The 19476-nt window shown below is 47.1% G+C and overlaps 1 protein-coding gene across 15 annotated transcripts in view; it reads left to right on the top strand.

Moving 5' to 3' along the window:
- Positions 1 to 19476, top strand: part of DTNB (dystrobrevin beta) — a 224799-nt gene that overhangs the window by 170782 nt on the left and 34541 nt on the right. The gene's annotated exons all lie outside the window — the stretch shown is intronic.

The raw sequence follows: 19476 nt of genomic DNA, 5'->3' as shown, positions 1-19476 counted from the left end.
TAAATTCATCAGGTGGAGCTGAGGGGGATGCTTGCTTTAAGAAAGATCTGAATTCCTGTAGCCTCCTGGGACTGAAAAAAAATAAAAACAGCAGTGCACACATGATACAGTCAACCCCATCATCTGTACTCATTTGAAAACATTACAGGTTTGCGTCTGGCAGCCTCAGTTCTCCAGGTCATTGGCAGTTTAATCCTGTGTTTCTGACATTAATGAGTTCATCAGATTAAATAAAATACAGAATTCCAGGAGATCTACATCTTGTAAGTTGGCTTACGCCATTATGAATGCTCTTGGCACTCATGCGTGTCAGTGTCGGACTCAGCTGAACACTGCTGTGCATCCCAATGTCAGGTACACCCAGCCTCTGCGTGGTCGGAGCAGTCATGGCAGCCTTGGCCAGCAATGCCCTTTTGGCAAGATGGAATTGCCAAATTCTTAGCTCAAATTATTTCTGTCAAAGATTCCTGCAGTCTTTCTCATCCATTGTTGAGCCTCAGTAATTGCCTTTGACCTGTTGGAGCTGGATGCCGAGAATCAGGTTCGCTCCAGCCCAGCCTGTATCTTCAGATATCCCTTTACACATCCATCTTCCTCGGTGTAGGAGACTGGAAACCGCTAGTCCCTGAATCTCCCAGTGCTGATAGTGGCTGATATCAAGAACTTAATCATTTTGATATCAAGGATATCAAGAATCTTCTCCATCAGCTTCAGATCCAAAGTCTTATTTTGGTTGTCAAGAACAGTTGCAGACAATACATCAGTCACCCGGACATTAGGAGATGCCTCGTGGGATCATCATCTCCTTTGTCCACAGGAGTAGCCATTGGCAAAGGCCATCAGGAGGAAATAGGCAGGAGCTCTGAGCTCCATCACGTCCAACCTCCCTACCAGGGAAGCTATCGCCAAAGCTCTTGATAGGTGTATAGCGCAATTAGTTGATGTGGTTATACATGATACAAGGAGATCAGGCTTCATCAGGCTCAAGACTAGAAAATCTTTCCCAGCTATGTGCTACCCTAAAAAGCAGCAGGTGACTGAAGGTTGTTAGAAGAATTCATGAGTTTTAGAGACTCTACTGATAGTGGCCCGGTCATCACCAGTGAAACCTTTTGGGAGATTTGATGATGTGGATGATGTTCAGCCACACTGCTGTACTGGCCTTCAAGCCACCCACGTTCAAATGGTTGGAGATTGGAGCTAAGGGCATCTGCCAGGCTTTGCGTATCTTGTCGCATCCCCATCCTTGCTCCTGGGATGTGTCACCCATTTGCTGAAGGGCACCTTTAAAGGCTGGTGACTACAAAGACCCAAGTTCTTCTGCGTCCCCGTCCGCAGGCTGCCAGGCCACAAGGGCTAAGCCCAGATTTAATTTAAACCGGAGCAGGGTAGTTCCCTTCCCCTTAAAACTCTGAGGTGGTGATGAGGGACTTGGGGGGGCTGTCAAGGCAGCTGGGTCAGACAGCAGGAGACATTTCTGAAAGCAAGAGCAGCACGGAATGATGATGAAGAAAGTCAAGGCTGCAAGCACCGGGTTTCCCTAGAAAAGGGAATAAGGGGAGAAAAAAATCTAGATTTTTAATGAGTTGGTGTTTATTGGGTGGACGGTGTGTGCTGCCAGGCGCTGCACACTGCCTGCCTGCCATCTCAGCTCCCTGCCGCAGACCCTGCGGGCCATCAGCTCAGCCGAGGCAGCAGTCGCTGTCACAGCGTCATAGGCAACTGCTGCTCTACCCACAGGGAAAAACCCAAAATACAGCAGAGATCATCAGTCTGTGTCATCCGCAATGGTGCATGCTGCTCAGCTGACAGCTCTGTGAATTTGATGCTGGTTTTGTGAACCATCTGAGAATGAGGGAGCATGAAATTTAAGAAATTTCACTGCTCTGCCCATGGCATCAGACACAAAGGGGCAGAAGCCACTGCCTGTGCCTCACATATCCATTTGTATGCCAGCCTGTGCTTCTCAGGATCCTTTCTCTCTCAAGTGATGCTTCTTACATGAACTTGTTACAAAACAGCATATGCTTCTTCCTGTAGATGGGAGCTAAGAACTGGTTTTATTCCCAGTATTTTTCTTTCCAAGAAGAGGGTGCTTTTTTTTCTGATGCTTGACCCAAGAAGGTGCAGGAAGAGGTGCCTCTGTCTCGGGTTCGAGGTGGTGATGCTCACTTTGTTGCTTACTGTCCTCCAGCTCAGAAGCACTCTGACCAGAGTATGCCCTGTTCTTACTTTCCTATGTAAGCTCCTGGAAAATAGGAGGAACAGATCACATTATCATCATAGGAAACAAAATCTACAGCGACTCGTCTGCTCTCCGTCAGCAAGAAATTCCCTACCATCAGAAGCACAACACTGAATTTGACCCCAGTCACCAGTGCGTGTTCTGTGCATGCGACGCAGGGTGGTACATCAGCATGCATGCCATGCTCAGTATGATCCATCAGAAAACACAACCAAGAGGGGGAGGAAAGAAGATGTACGGGCTGCTCCTTGGGCCTCGCTCCCTTGCAGTGACAGAACTAAGCCTTTCAGATTACCTCCCTTCCCTTTGTGGCTATTTGCAGCTCACTGAAAGACCACAGTGTCACATCAGAGGCTCTCGTGATGCGTCATACTCTTGTGTCCGTGTGTTATGAATTAGCTTGTGAGCCACTCCTTCCAAAGATCAAAGGAGCTTTGCAGGGACATGAGGAGCTTGCTTTTAAAAACATGCCTCCAGCAGCTGTAAGGCAATGGAGCAACTCACTGCCTTCTGCTAAACGTGCGGTCCTTGGCTTGCATCTCAGCAAACTTGGGGAGAGCGGTTCTTCAATCTCAAATTCATGTAGCAGCTGATGCTTCTCCTGTCCATCTAGAATGGGTTCTGCTTCCTCAGATTTCTCTTAGATGTAGTAAATCTTTCACCTTTTACTGAAGGTGTAAGTCCAGTTTACTTTTTGTCAGTCCGGGAAAGCATGCTCGTGGTGTTCACACTGCCGCACGCTCAGAAGAAGGGAGCCAGTGCTCATCCTGCCCTTGCAGGGGCTGTTGAACCAGTGTGAATCCCACCAGCATCCCTGCCATTGCTCGTTTTCTAAGCCCACAGCTAATGCGGGCATCTGCCCCGTGCCAGGAGCGGTGTCTCAGCCGCCCCAGCCACAGCCGTGCCCGTGCTGAGGAGCAGAGGGAGCCCAGGCTCGTGCCCACTCCTGGGGAGCAGAGAGAAGATTCCTTCCATCTCGTGCATGAGAGGTGCCTAAACACCCACCCTGAGAGCCAGCCTGCCAAAGTGGCACTTTCGGTAGGTAAGTAACCATCCTCTCTTCTTTGTTTGGGGCTGCTGCCGGCGTGGCTGTGCTTACCAAGCCTCTGGGCATCACTGGTACTGCTGGACAGCGGGGAGAAGGAGGAGGAGGAACGAGGTTTGTACTGCAGGCGCAGTGTGACTAGGCGGCTTTACTGCTCTTTCCTGTGTCATCTCCTTACGTTTTTCTGCTCTTTGTGTAGGCCATTGCCTGTGGAGGCATACACCGAGGAGTAACTTCACATGCAGATCATTTGATGAGGTTATTCATTTGTAAAGTATTTGCAGCATCCTTGCGTGACAAGCCTTACAGACAACTAATCTGCATTTGTTATTGCTTCTTTAAAGAGCCAAGCATGTTAAAAAAGGATGACAAATCCTGAGAATGTTATAGGTAGCACACTTCAGAAAAGTAGTGAAAGTTGCTAAGTAACCAGCTGCTACTTACCTATGAAAATTTATAAGACTGTGGCTTGAAAGAGTGTGGAAATGACTAGTTAAGGCCACTGTAAGCCTTCCGTTTTGTGCATAAAGCATAGATATATTTATCCAGAGAATCACAAATATCATCATAGCACAGCAGTTTTTTTCAGTCCCAAAATAAATATTTATTCGTAATCAGTCTTCCTGAAACGGGTTTAAAAAGTGTCCTTTGATCAGTTTCTACAGAAGTTCACAATGTTACATGAGCAATGAGATCTGCTTTCCTTAAGCCGTGTTCCTCATTGTACTGTATCTTTCTCATCAGACGTTTCATTTATCTTTTAATCTGTTTTAACCACTTTACAGCTATTCAGAGAAAATAGATACTGAAATCAAACCATGTAGATTTTCTGTCATTCAGTGGTTAGATTTAAGTTTATTGAGAGTAAAATCCATGTTTCTGTATCCTTGTTAAGACCATTTATTATGCTGGTCTGTGGTCAGCGAAAGATACATCTTCCTAATAATCTTTTTCTTTAGTGCTGTGGCTGTGTATATCAGCTCCACATAAACATCACCACCATTTAGCAAACTTGCCTGGTTTTGAAGAGAAAGGCCAGAGACTCGAGCAGGGTCTCGTTGCAAGCAGACCGATGGTGCTGGCTCAGTGGCCTTAGACTAGTTCATTTTTTGTCATGGTCACCATCTTCATGAAAGTATTTTTTTCTGAGAGAGTTCATGGCCAGGGAAGTTTCCTTATGTCTTTGTGGTGTGTAAACTCCACATTTGACACTTGTCTTTTAGGAGGAGCGTCCTGGACAGGAGAAAGAAAAGGGACAAATCTTTCTCTAGAAACAAGGTAGAACGAAAAGAGCCTGGAAAGTAACTCAGTGCCCTCGGCCGTCGCAGCAGCAGTGTCTGCAAGGGGACACTGTAGGGTCTTCTCCCCGCTGAGCTCCTTGGCATGGAGCAATTCATGGTCCCACTCACATGCCTTCGGAGCGAGTCCTTGTGCTGGACCACAGGAGCATCACCCGTAGTATCTGCAGGGTGTTCTCGGGTGGTTGAACCATCTGAGGCGTTGCAGGAGAAGGAGCTTAGGACTGGCAGCATCTGGCAATTTCTAAGCCCTTTATCCTCTCATGTAATATCTCTAGTTTGGTCTCAGTGCAGCCCTTTCCCTGTCCACATCTTGAAGAAATGCAGGTTGGTCCTCGCTGTGTTCTCATAAGAGCGCTATGAGCATGTCTAATTCATTTTAACTGGAAGAGGGGAATATTATTTTGCCATTTATACCTGTTTGCACAACTGAAAAAGACCCAGAGCATGACTCTCTGAGGACTTAGGTCTTTAGACTGGGAGAAGCTCGGGGTTAGAAGGTGCAGAGGAAGTTCAGCATACAACTTCAAACACAGCTCAGCGCAAGCACTGAAACTGTCAGAGACCATGAAAGCTGGGGATTTCCACATTTTTCGCAGTAATGATGCCAGTGCTTCTCAAAGAACACAAACTGTATTCCCAGCTGCTAAGTGTAGCTGGTGAAGCTGGTTTTCATTACTCTCTTGGTGGATGCAAAACTGGGCACAAGCCAGCAGCGTGCACTCGCAGTCCAGAAAGCCAACGGGATTGCCAGCGCCTAGGGCAGTGAGACACTGACACAAGTCACCCAGAAAGGTGGAAGAGGCCCCATCCCTGGAAACGTTCAAGGCCAGGTTGGATGGGGCTCTGAGCATCGTGGTCTAGTTGATGATGTCCCTTCCCATGGCAGTAGATGGCCTTTAAAGTCCCTTCCCACCAAAACCATTTGATGATTCTATGACTCTCCCTGCAGTCAGTGGTCCTCCAAAAAGCAAGTCAGAGGCTGAACCAGCCTCATGTTCTGAATCATTTTCCAGAGGATGCTGTCTCTCCCACCGTTGGCTGCAGCGTGACCTCGGGAGGTAAGCCCCACTAAGCAAAACTAGACTTCACAACAAGCCCTGCCTGCCCCAGCACTCAGCATCGTTCCTGTTCTTAGCCCATTGGCAAGTAGATTTCATCTCTCTCTTGGTTTGAGCAAGAACGTTATGCACAGTTCTTGGGAACACCAATGGAGCACATGGTTTTTCCTAGTCGCCATTCATGGACTCTGTAGGAGTCATCTCCAGACCTTGATATTGATGACTGTGCTCCAGTTATGCAAAGCAGCAGGAAAACTCTGTGGCTTCTCCACCACTGTCAACTTCTTTCAGTTTTCATTGCATAAAGCTTCACATAAAGCCCCAAAAGGTAAGGACCAAGGACTGTTCACAGGTTCAGCTAGGGACAGCTAGCCAAAGGGGGTGTCACTGGGTTTGTTGTTTCATGTCTTGACTGTTTGAGCCCAAATAGGCATTAGTAACCTTTCTGGTTGAGCTGCTGAAGATTCTCTGCAGTTTGGCAACACTGTTGGTTGCAGACCGAGTGCTCATCTCTCTTGTGAACAATGCATTATTTTTCCACATTCCAGGCAGCTCTTGGACCCTGCCCTGCAAGCAGCATATTGCATAGCCTTCATGTGCTCCATGCTCATGCTGGCCTGAGTGCCTCTGTTTCAGGGCCAACGCTGGAGCATGTTTGTGTAGCTATAGCCTGTACTTCTAAATTAATCATGCCTGTTTCAGCCATTTCCATGGCACAATGCAGGACTATGCTATTTTGGCAGCAGGTTAGGCTACAGCAACACCTGCATTGGCAGCGTTCATCACCAACGCAGAACTTCCCAGGCACAGTCTCCAGTGTCCTTGAAAACTGCATAAAATATTGGGGAAGTGTTCCAGGAAATGATGGAAGCTATGAAGAATTTAAATATTTTTCCCGAGTTTTCTGTCCTCGCCCACATTCTGTCTTCGTTGGCTCCCTCTCCTTTTTTTCCAACAAACCCAAACCTTGAGCCATGTGTTTTAAGGTCCTGCAAAAACCTTGAGTGCTCTGTTGCATTTACACTTCCTCTCTGACGTGACAGCCCTGGATTTAAACAACAGATGAACGACCTTGTAAATCCAGCCAGTGTTTTGTCCCCTTTCAGCGTCTGAAGCTGTACCATTAATTAATGATTAATTCTCAGATGCAGTTAGTAATTGTTTCCATCACCACCCCACATCCATCTCCCCCTGGGACCACTCTATATCTTTTTTCCTCTGCATACATCAGTAAAGGGCTCAGTTTGGAACCAGAATTGCTGTTCTCCTCCTTCACCCTATCGCCACAGTGGGTCCCTTTATGAGCATGTACATGTCGTGAGTTGTAGCAGTTACACAGTCCTCCTGGCAAGTGGCGATCCCTGCTGCAAATTGCTAATGGTCCTTCCTCCTCACTCACTAGCTGGCTCTGAAGATCTCCTCTGGATAGTTCTCCTGGAGGTGGGGGGAATCTTTGGAGGTTCCTAGTCCAAGCTCCTGCCCAGAGCAGATCCAGCTGAAGCAGGTTGCTCCAACCACACGTGCTGAGCAGGGAGGATGGCTCTCTTCCCCGGCTCTGCTGACAGCTAACACACCCTGGGAGGTGGCTGACCTTTGCTGTGAAGGCACACTGCTGGCTGCTCTTCCATGGGGCTCAGCTTGCACCTTCTACAGGAAGGATGGGTAGCAGCAATGTCTCAAGGAGGCAGGGAGCCCAGCTTTGGACTTCTTCCCCTATGGCAAATTCATCTCTTGACTCAGTGTAGCGCTGCCCTGTAGTGAGTAATGCAGAAAATAAGTGCAGTATAACAAATAGCCCAAGAGGAACAGCATTTTTGTGGTTGGGCACCTTGCGCGCAACAAGAGGAACACATCTTCCTGGCGAGGTGTATTGCTTTTAAATATGGAGTCTCTCATGCTGTTGTCAGGGCTGGTTGGATAAGGTCTGATCCAAGCCATGAAGCACATGTAGGTGTTTATTGGGTCTAAAAGAAGAGTTTTGACTAGAGAAGTCTCTTTTCTGGATGGCTTCCTTCAAGCTTTATTGAATAATACAAGAGTTGCAAGCTCAGAGAAATCAGACTTTTCAGTAATTGCATGGTAATGTGAGAAACTCTTTTCTCTTTTGAAAGTAACAATATTCTGTTAATGCAATTTTGTCATATATCTTTTCCATGAAGCAGGTGTTTTTTCCTCAAAGCAGCCTTTTTTAAGTGACTGAAACATTTCAATTCCTCGGGAAGACTACTGTTGCCCTATCATTGGTTTTTTATGCATTCCTCCAAGTTTGTGTTGTCTAAATGTAGAAAACGTTTTTTTGTTTCAAAACATACCCAAAGCTGGGAGTTTCACTTTTCAGTGAATACTTTTATGTTCAGGAGACATTTACATTTGCATAGCAAAGGTTCTTAAATATTCAAAAATGTCAAAATTATGTTGCACATATGAATTTCATGGTGCTTTTATGTTAACACACTATACCTGTTCCTAAGGCTTAGATGATAGGCAATATGTGACAGAAAAGTGTGAGATGGGCATTTGCTTGCACGTTGAGCTCTTCCCTTTCCAAGGCCATGCTCACTGAGACAGGTGACCACCAGCCTGGCTGCTCTGGACCAGAGCTGGCCCCGAGCTATGCAAACCACCAGGGAGGCAGAGGATGGGCACAGCTTTTCAGTGCCCTCGGGTCCCTGACGTCCCCATCCAGAAGACCCTTGGCTCTCTGACTGTACTGTGTAACGGTGCTCCTTAGGGAAGGGTTGATGGTGTTATCTCTTGGCGTTCTTCTCAGCCAAGAGGAGCCTTACAGGCTCCCTCTTGCCACTTGAGTTTCTTGCCCAAAAGTCCAGATGTCCATCTTGGAAACCAGTCTGAGCAGGTCGTGGACTCCTGAAGGCAAGTGACCATTTGACCAGCTAGTCTGATGTTCTTTTTTCATAGGACATTTAACCTGGTTAAATCAGGTTTTGAACACAGTAAAATTCCATTCTGTGTTAAATTGTTGAGCCAGAGATGTCTCTGGCATTACTGTGAAAACATGATGATACAAAGGATCTGTTGGTTTGCATTGCAAGTTATCCTGCTGCCACATCACACACTGTTGAAAAACATGTTGTCTCCATCCCAGGATGTACGTATCTGGCTTCAGCTGGTTTTGATTTTATCTTTCCTTGTTAGATAAAACATCGCTGGTATTCTGTATTTTCATCCTGCAAATCTACCTACTTAGATAAAGTCAGCTCTTAATTACCTTTGGGATAACCTAAGAAGGTAGATGTCTCCTATTCTTTTCAAATCTTTAACTAATGCCCCTGTCTGGTTTTCTTTCTTCTGAGCACCTTCTCCTCCTAACTCCCTGTTTTACAACACGGTGTCTAAAAATATTTTCCCCAGGTATTCTACACCATTAGCATCCTTGGTACTTACTGGCTCCACTTCTCTTTTGCTGCAGCAGCCCACTGAAAGATCCTGTTAATGACCATCAGTTACAATCCTTTAATTTTTTGCTGCTATCTTCTCCTATCAGCTCTTTCTATTCTTTTGCCTGTTTTTAACGTTAGGGTAACTGCTGTTATCTACCCAATCATTCTGCTTTTCCTTTTCAATATTATCCAGGAAAACGCTAATATACCATCTGGAATTTCCCTGTCACTTCAAGATTTATTAAAAATGGGTATCAGTAGGCCAAAGAACTCTTCAAGCAGCTCTTCAGGGATTCTTAGGTTCAAGTTATCCAGCCTGCTGCCTTTAAAAATAAGTATCTTCAGGGAACAGTGTGCTGAATACTGAAGCACCCTGCTGTAATCAAGTCATAAAACCCACCCCAGAACAAGTTTCCCCAGCATCCGTATCTCATCTCTGTTCACCACCCTGAAGCCCAGGTGGTAATCTTGTGTTGGGTATGGTGTGCTTCGTCAGAGAAACCCGCGATTTCTAACCTTCCTGAACACTGGCAGGGCTCCTCGGGGAATTCTCACAAACCCATCGCGAACTGAAATCTTCCAGAACCACGCAACCTCACTTCTGTGCTTCTGGAGAAAGTCCTTAAAGAAGAGCTAATCCTGCCCCCTCGTTTGCTGTGACACTTAATTGCATTAGCGCTCTTCATCCATATCACTTCTCTCACAGATCCATTGCATTTGAGCTCCTGGAATTCTGGGTTAACTATTATATCTAAAGGAAAAATACTTAATAAGATGTGCCACCACACATCTTCTTCTCTTTACGTTCTTCACCTTTCCTAAACGGGAAGAAGTTGGATTTTAAGATGGCAGGGCACACAGATTCACTGTGATAACAGTGTCCATGCCATCGGTTCCTACCATCTCATTAACCACAATTTCTGGGTGGTTTTGCTGCTTCATTGGACTAATATTTCTGGATACCCAAAGGATTTCTTGTATTTTTATATCTGAGTTTTCCCAAAACTGTTGTCCTTCAGTAGCAATAATATTTCTGCTTTTGCTAAGATGGAAAGCAGAGCTTGTGTCTTCCCCCATTTTATCCTTTTCCATTTCAAATTCCTCTTTCTGGAACAGGACTAACCGGCTCGTACGCGTTGTTCTGCAGCGTGTCTTGTTGGTATTTTGGATGTTAGAATAGAGGTGAGGACGTATTAATGGCAATACCTTCCGACTGCGCCCTGGGGCTACTTAAAATGACTGCACTGTCCTGGTAACTAGTACTTGTCTGGAATTAGTGACTAGTGACTCGTACTTGCCTTCTAACCAGTCACTAATTGCCATCCTGTGGGCACCCGTATGTTCAGGCATCAGAAGCCCTCACTCTGTTGTGCGTGAGTGTACCCCACGCCATTTCTATTCTTCTGAACCTCCCGTTCATGTGTGATATTCTGCTCTGCCTCTGTATTAATGATTCATCCTAACCTTTATGTCATCAGGAAGTTTCATTAGAGTGCAGTTATTTTTGTGCACGTAATTAGAATATTAAATAGATGAATCCCTGAGGAATTCCTCTTGTATCCTCCAGCCTGCAGGTTGTCTTTCAGCAGAACCCATTTTCTTCTCACTTTTACGGCAACGTAGAGCCACAAATCACACCCCTGCCTTGCTGCTTGACCTGTGCTGACAACTGTTTCAGAGAACAAAACCAAATACCAGGTTTATCTCCTGTAGCCTGTTATTGCACGGTGCCTGGGGCAGATTCCTCGGTAGTTCGTTTTCTGAGCATCATCTAACTGTGTTCTGGCTTGAAGATTTCACACTTCTGCCTCATGATCACAAGCCGACAATCCATCTTTTTAGCGTCTCACATGCTTGTTTCCCTTATCTTTCTCTTTGCTGTGTCCTTGGCAATGGTTATCACATCAGCCTAACCAAAACGCCTTTATCCTTTGGATGCGGTCTTTAAGCGTCTGCTCCTAGATGTGTATCTCTTCTGTCAAGTGTGGCCCCCAGAAGCTGCAAGCTTTGGAATGCTTTTTCCTCGCCTGTGAAAAGGGAGCGCAGCTCATCCAGGATTACAAAGGTACTTCGTTGTTGTCAATATCTGTCATGCACTCAGCCAGAGCTATGGTTCACGTCCAACTTTCTTGCACATCACAAGCCCTTGCCTGCTTAGAAGCTCATGTGCAGACATGTTATATACTGTCTTTTTAGCTTCGTGCTCTTGTTACCAAGGAAGAATTTCATCAGTGACTTTAAAAGCTGGATCCGTTCAGAGACCCATTAGTTCTGGTTCTTATCCCATGAACTCTTTCACTGGGTGGCTCCCATCATTGCAGTGCCTGTGGCCTGCCCAAGGACCACCACAAGCAATACTTCTCTCTCCTTCAGAGCAATTCTGCTTGTGTGGAGGGAGAAGGAACTTGATCTTGGGAAGCAGGATGTCAGAGAGGAGTGCTGGGGGACCACATGCTGATTGTGGTAGCTTCCAGATTTGCTCCCTCTGGCTGCTCAGCGGTGACACGGTGTGTTGAAGCGGTTGGGCTGGTCCATGGCCACCTGCTCATAGGTCACCACAAACGACGAGAGACGCTTTGATCAGGCTACGTGTTCGTGGACAGATCGATGTGGGGCCAGAGTTGCAAGAGGTGTGCTCTCAGCAGCCTGCTTTGTCGGGCACGGGTTCCCAGCACAAGCTTTTGGCATTTTCCAGGGGAGATGGTGTCTCTCTCATCTCTGAATGGCAGTAATAGGTATGCACTCGTTACGCTGCTGCCATGGTGTAACCACATGGAAAGTCAAATGGAGTTACGGATCACCTTGGTAGTTCTGGTAGTGCAGATCTGCCTTCTCAGCTAGGGTGAACTTTTCTAGCTGTTTTTTTAACAGTAGGAAAGGCGGACCTGAGGTACTTTGCGTGTCCCCTAGTAACGCCTGCAGAACCGAGGAATCCTGGACCCATCGCCACAGACAGTAGCTCTCATGGTTGGTCTGGGCACTCCAAGAATTAAGACCTTTTGCTGTGACCCCATGTTGGTGCTGCAGGACGGGGCTGGGGCAGCTCCCCCACCTCTCCTGCACGGAGGCAGCTCCGCTCGCCTCCGGAGACACGGTGGAAAGGTTTTCAGCCACGTTAGTGATGCTGATGAGTTAAAGGGATAAAGTGCCAACTGAGAAGTCTGAAAACAAAACTCGAATAATTTTGAAAGATAACACTTGCTTTTAGTCTTTGTAATACAAGTCGGGCAGGGGATCGGATGGGAGTTGAAACTGTAGGAGTCCTGGGAACGGCTGCAAGTGAGAGCGCAAAGCGGCGGGGTGGGAGGCGATGCTGGATGCAGGGGAGGGCAGCAATCTGGTACATATTGAGCGCAGTTATGGGATCCCCACATGAGGCCCCGCTGGAAGGGGAGGCAGCACATGCCCCATAACTGTGGAAATGGCGGATGAAAGCAAAAATGTCAGGCTTTGAAAGCAGCTAGGAAAAAGGAGGCATTCTGTGTGGTAACCAAGATTTTATTGTTTCCTGATCCCTGCTCTATATCCCACAGCTGGGGGGATAGAGAGGAATGAAAACAAACAACATTTCATGAATGGAGGAGTTCAAACAGCTATCTCGCACTCAGCGGAGCTGGGGACAGTTCAGACCTGTTTCGGGGTGGGGGGGGTCTTGGAGCAGCGGTTGGGCTCTTCAGCAGCAGCCGAGCAGCAGAAGGAGGGGGGGTGGGGGGTCCTGACCCCCCAAAAAATGCCTAGCGATAGCAAAGCATAAAGAGGGCATCCTCAGCTTGGCCACTGCCGTGAAAAAGGCAGGAGCTGCCAATAGTGATCACATCTCCTGCTTTATTGTATCAGTAAAAGAAGGATTTGGTTGCTCAGGGGTAACTGCTGGAAAGCATGAATTCTAAATCTGAGCAACTGAAAAGTCAAGTGGAGCTTTCTCTTCTTTCTCCCCCTTTTCTCTATCATAATCCAGGGAGAATAGTCTTCATCGCTCTTCTCCTTTATGAGACATGGTGTTTAATTCTGCAAGGAGCGTGCCTGGCTCTGCTGCATGACTCGCCCTGCCTGATGTGCAGGGAAGAGGCAGGGGAGGCAGGGCTGCCAGTGCAGCCGGCGTATTCAGCGGCGCAGCGAAGCAGCTCGCCAGCTTCCATGGATAAACAGTTTGCAAATACTCACCTCCCTAAGCAGTGACAGCCAAGCTGCACAAAATAGCTGTCCTGAAGTCATGGGTTATCTGTGTGTTAGAATTAAAGCTGAAACAGCAAATTGTAAAAAGAGCTGAGTAATGCAAGACGGTTGCTGGAACAGCAGTGGAAGTAGCGCAGAGGCTAGATGTCTCCCAGTTTGGCAGAAGGATGCACCGAGTCCTGCCCAGCTGCTGCCGGATTAGCTGCTGGCCCCACTGGAGGCTCTGCCGGGTCACCGGGTGCTGCCTGGATGCAGGCGATTGCTGCAGGGCCCTGCCCTTGGGACAGAGAGCAGGGACCCAAGCAAAGCAGTTTTAATTTAGCAGTAATGATCACAGCTGTGCGGCCGCCCATCGGCCGGTCTCTGCGGCGTGGCAGTCAGGCGGTGCCGGGGTTTCGCCAGCCTGGCCGCAGCCCCCAGCCAGGTGCGTGGCTCTCGCTCACAGCAAGGAGCTGCTGTCAGGAGGGGACAGCAACCTTATTCCCAAGCAAACTAGCTGTTAATTAGCAGTGTGATTTAAAACCAAAGGCTGCTCCGTGCACAGCCTTGGCCCTGCTCTCCTCCCCTCTGTGTGTGTCCCCACGGCACGTTCAGCCTTCCTGCCAGATTGCGTCTCGCAGCCCACACAGCATTGCTGGGTGGTTTTGTGTATCTAATCTAATTATGTGATTTTGAACAATTAAATGCAAACCTTTCAGTGCAACGGGCAATGTGCTGTCTAATAATACCATCGACTCTCCCTGGCCTCTGCACTGCACCACAGCATTAGGCCGTTAGCATCACTGGCTTGGCATCACTGAAAAACCCAGCATCAGCAGGGATCCAAAACAGAGCAGCCTGGGTGCAGAGGCTGGTGTTCATATATTTGTAATGCGTTCCCCATCGCCTGCCTGCAACATATATCAAGATATATGTTTATTTTGTACAGATCAGTACACGCATCCATAGATGGCTGTTGGGTGCCAGCAACGCGCTCTGGCTGTGCGGAGCGCTTTTCGTGTGCTGTGTTTCAGAGCAGTGTGTGCCTCTGCAAATCGGGAGCATGATGTGTTCGAACAGGCTGCGGTGGGATGGGGGCCCTTGGCCAAGCCAGCTGGCTGCTCCCTGGCTGCTGCCCCACACGGGGGGAAACAGGGGGCCCGGGACACCAGGGGGTCCAGGGGAACAGGGGGTCCGGGGGAACAGGCATCATGCCACTCTCCCTCCATTGCCATGAAAACAGTGCTGCTTTAGGTTTTAGTCAGGGGATTTTATTAATGCTTCAGAAAGGTTATTAGCCTACACAACTAATAAGCCTTTTATGTATTCCTTGACATGATTGTTCTCGGAGACGGGTGGCAGGAGGCACGAGGCTTGTTGGAGCCAATAGGCCTGGCTGATGTGCCACAGAGGACAGTAAAATTCAATTTTCCTACAAGAATAAGGTTAGCGGGACCGGTTGGTGGGGGATCTGATTTAGTGACCTTATTTTCTGTTTTAAATATTTCCCTCAAAGAGTATTTGTGGAGAGGGGGTTGAATTATTTTTAGCACACGCTTGAACTGAGCTGGAATTATTCAGGCAGCAACAGCCATAGTTTCATTTGCAGCACTGAAAGGATTTTTTTCCTCTGTTTCTGGTTAATGTAAATAATGTTTAAGTTACTAGGAGAAAGGAAAACTGCCAGTGGTGATACAGACCCAAATTCTGGAGAAATACCCTGTGGGGAAATTGCAGCCCCGGTGGCTGCAGTCATGGTACTCGTTGCATGAGGGTCTGCGTGGTGGGAGTGGGGAGGACAGCTCCGCAGGTGCCCCACGGCGGAGGATTCGTACCTGCAAGCCTGTGCACTTGCATGGTTGCGCTTCTAGCACCTACCTGATTCCTCTACGAAAGCTTCAAGGACAGGACAAGACCAAACCATCTCACACCAAACCGGCTTAACGGCATTCCAATTTTTATCACAGGTTAAAGCAATTCAATTAAATGTGTATTAGGGAAAAAGCAGCAAACAGGGAGCATCCCCCTTGTAGTTCTCCTTCACAGACTTACTCTAGAGCAAACTCCTGTTTCCCTCCCGTAGAGTCAGAGCAGCGTAGGCTAAGATGAGCCTCATGCAAAGCAGTTATAAATTTGGTTGGAGAAGCTTTCTCCAAGATCAGTTGTCAAGGGTTTTCTGTTAAAATAGAAAGACGTGTAAATTGAAATTCCTCAATAGTTCATTATTTCTGTCCTGAATTAATTACTGTTCAGCCTTCCTGCAAGGGACTTGGATTTGCTTTTGACATCAAGCAGGAGATTGCTGGAGCTTTAGAGAAGGGAATGAGAATTCAAGATTATCCTGAAAAACTGCAGGAATATTTGGAAGAAAAAAAAACCCTAGAATTCAGTATGTACGAAGGAATGCATGCAGCATGTATGTGCAAAAATCAGCTAAGCAAATATGAAATAGGAAGCAACTGGAAGGACAGCCTGTCTGCGAGAAGCACCTGGGGCCATTGTGGATCACAAAGCAAGCATGAGTCAATGCTCTCATGGTATTTAAAATAAAAAAAAAAATTAAAAAAAAAAGGGACTTGGAGATGTCTTTGGGGTTCACTAGACCCACAAACCAGCCTCCTACTCCACTGACTCTTGTCATGGTCCCACCTGAAACAGGAGGTCCACTTGTGGGCTCCAGCTCTCCAAAAAGATGCGGCAAGTCCCAAGGAGGTGGGTGAGGAAACTTGTCGTGGATGAACCGTTGGCTCACCAGACGAGGCTGAAGGACCAGAGCTGTTTGCCTGGAGAAGAGAGGACTGCGAGCAGGCTGAGAAGGCCTGAGGCACAGAAAAGATCACAGCACAGAGGAGGGAAGAGCTTCTGTCCTTGCCCCATGGGGCTGGGCCGTGCCATGGACTCCACTTGCCAAAAATTTCATTTAGGAGTTTCATTTAGGTTTTAGGAAAACCTGAATAAAGAGTTTTTTTAAGAGCATGTCAGATAAACATCTGTCAGGAGGGGATTACGAAGAGCAGATGCAGCTGTGGCACAGAGGGGTGAACAAGGTGTTTTCTTACAGCTGCATTTTCATATGATTCTATTCATTTCTGTGTCAGCAAATAACGTCCTTTCCCTGCACCTCACCTTTGTAAAGAGCAGCTCCCGTAACCCTTGTCTGCAGAAAAAGTGCCTGAAATTACAGTAAAGGCAAGTTATTTTTGTTAAGGCAGTGGCAATAGTTGCGAAATTTTCTGTAGCGTATTGGTTCTACAACGGTCTAATGGAAGAGGTGCTCCACAGCCATGCTGGGCATGTCCACGCACACAAAGGCATCACTCTTGCACCAGTGGTGGGGGCAGGCAGGGCGCTGAGGTGTGCATGGAGGCTGCAAAAAAATGGGGAAAGTGATGCCAGCAAGCGGTCAGGGTGGAGGAGGAGGTGCACAGCACGTGGCTGCAGCAGGAGAGTCGGGCAGGTCTTGGGCAATGCATCACCATGAAGACCAAAACCAAGTCACTTCCAACGAGACGTGCCCTTGAGTGGTGCCTCTTTTTACAGTCACCTTTTGCTTAATCTGTGCAGCACAGGCTTTGCTGCTGCTGCATACTGCTCACTTTTTTCATCAGAAATGGCTCACACATTTTTCATCACACATGGCTCAATCAAATGCCTTATGAAGAATATTATTTCTCCATAATTATCCTCATCAATAAAACTCATAATCTTCTCAAGGATAGAAATCAAGTGTTATTTGGCAAGGCCTGTGTTCAGCAAAACCAACTTGTCCAACATCCGCTGTTTCTGCCATTTATCCCTCGTCGTTAAAAACTTCTGGGTTGGTTGGTTGGTTGGAGTGGTTGCCGGCTGAGGATTGCTGTGTGCCCAACCTGCCTGTAGTACTCCATCATAGTCTGTGTAGTAAAATATTTGCACTCTTCAGGACTCATAAATTTCCCCAATATTTCAAGACATATCTAAACAAAATTAACCTCAGCGCAAGGAGCGTATCGGCTTGTTGTTTTCAGGCTCCTCAATGCTATTTATTGAGTTGGCTCAGCCCCAAAAGGAGCAGAGGAATGCAAGGGCACTGCGCCTTTTGGGTTGTATATATGCGTGAAATTTTAAACACAGATGATGTAGGCTAAACAGATGACCTATACATCCATGGAAAGAATAACTTGATTTTCTACTTGACAGTTTTGTGGTGAAATATGCAGAAAGTGTATTTTTTTCTTCCCTGCTACATAATAGTTTGTAGTCACGGCACACACAGTCGCCTCAGCAGAGGTTCTTCTGCCCGTTCGAGCAGGGTGCTGTCAATGTTATTTGAAAACGTGGGGATACAGGGGGCCTGAGGGGCTGAACAAGAAGAGAACCGCAGAGAAAGCCAAGGGCAGTGTCAGGCTGAGGGGGGGCTCGGTTTGGTGTGCGCCCCCCAGCCCGTGGGGAGAACACAGGGAGAACACCTGGGCAAGATGTGGGGAGAACACCTGGGTGAGAAGAGAGGGGCTTTTGTTCCTGAGAAAGCCCCTGCAGCAGGGAGAGGAGCTGACAGTGAATATTCACTTACAGTGAATATTATAAAAGCTCTTCAGCTTGAGCCCCATGATACTTGACGTGAGGAAGTGGGGCTCAAGAGCCATTTCATCATTCTTAAGTAAAGACAAAGGGAAGCATGGTAAATGTGAATTAGGCAATGAACGCACATGATATGCAGATGATAAACTCATTGCCATTTCACATTCTAATGACGACCCCTGCTCTTTCCCGGATGCCGTTTGACATCCTCTGGCTTGCTTTATCTCCTACAGTGAGGATGCAGAATAGAAAACGAGAGTTGTAGAGCATGTGTTCATATTCTTGTTTTAATTCTGTTTCTGCTGTGTTTTCTGCAGTTAGTTATTTGTGGCATGATGAGATGTTTACTTGTCTAAAACACTTATATAAAAACTGTTAGCTGTTTGGTTTTGTATGTTACAAGATCCCTTTTAGTCGTAGGAATATGCTACATAATAAAATGCATTAAAATCAATTTATATTTCCTGCAAAGCAAGATTTCTTAGTTTCTCAGTAAACATCTGCAGATCATAAAGATGTAGAGCCTTCTGGGGGTCTTCAGCTCGACTTTCCACTTGAGGCAGGACTGCTGCTGGCACTGGGTCAAGTTAGTTCTGGCTTCATGTAGGCAAGCTTTGAAAACCGCTGAGGATGGAGGTCCCTTACCTCTCTGATGACCCTCCCATGAAGAAGCTTTTCCTGATGTCCGTGTCCTGCAAAACCCTCTGGTCAGGGTGACATATGAACTGGTTGTGTCAGCCTGGGGAAGAGGAGGCAAAAGGGAAATCCAGCTGTAATCTTCTGTCTGCTGCAGGTGACTGAGGAGAAAGCAAAGCTAGAGCCCTCCCAGGGGTGCGTGGAGAAAGGAAGGTCACACCTTGGCTGGGGGGTCTGGCTGGATTTGGGAAAGAAATTCCCATGACAGTGGTTAAACTCTGGAGCTTTGGGGGGGATTTTCAAAGATAAGCTGAAGATGACCTTGAGCAACGCTTTGAAGTTGACCTTGCTCAGAAGAGGAGGTTGGTCTGGACACCCTCTGAGGGTCCTTCTGACCTGGATTTTTCAATGCATTTTTCATCCCATTCTTTAAAACTCTCCTCTGTCGTGGTGGTTGTAGAAAATTTCACGTCAGGTCACCAGAGAGGTAGGAACCTCCAGTTAAACTGCTGGCATGAGGGACACGATGGTGCAACAGCATTTTGTATACCTGCTAAAAGCTGCCATGGTCACTGTTTCCTGTGCCTGCATTGAAGTGGGTTTGATGCACAGGCCAGAGCTCTGCCTCTTTTCTTCAGGAAATATTAGAGGAGGGGGCGGTAGGTTAAACCTCTGAACTCTTGTATACAAGGCTTGATAAGCTGGGGCCAATAAATCGAAGTCAGTTCCCAAACATTTCAGGAGCTGGGTCAGAGGTTTCCTTCATTGTTTTTCTGAATTGAAATCCATCTTGTGTCCCCTCCTTGGTGCAGTGTCCAGGAAGAATATGCAATGAGCCAATAATTCCCAGGATTTTCTGAGGCTGCAACTCCAACAGAGTCAGAGAGGACAAATCTATTGAAATCTGCCTTTGCTCTATTTACAAAGTAAATATAAATTTGTAGTTTCCCATCCTGTGGGCTCTGCAGCAGTGGCCGTGGAGGAGCAGAGCGACACACAGCTCCTCAGTAGACGAATCTTTTTATCAAGCAAAGCTGTAGAAGTGCTTGCCTGTGCTGGGGAACGGAGACACTGG

Source organism: Falco punctatus, assembly GCF_963210335.1.
Source record: "Falco punctatus genome assembly, chromosome: 5".
NCBI lineage: Eukaryota > Metazoa > Chordata > Aves > Falconiformes > Falconidae > Falco > Falco punctatus.
This window is presented reverse-complemented; position numbering and strand designations above follow the sequence as displayed.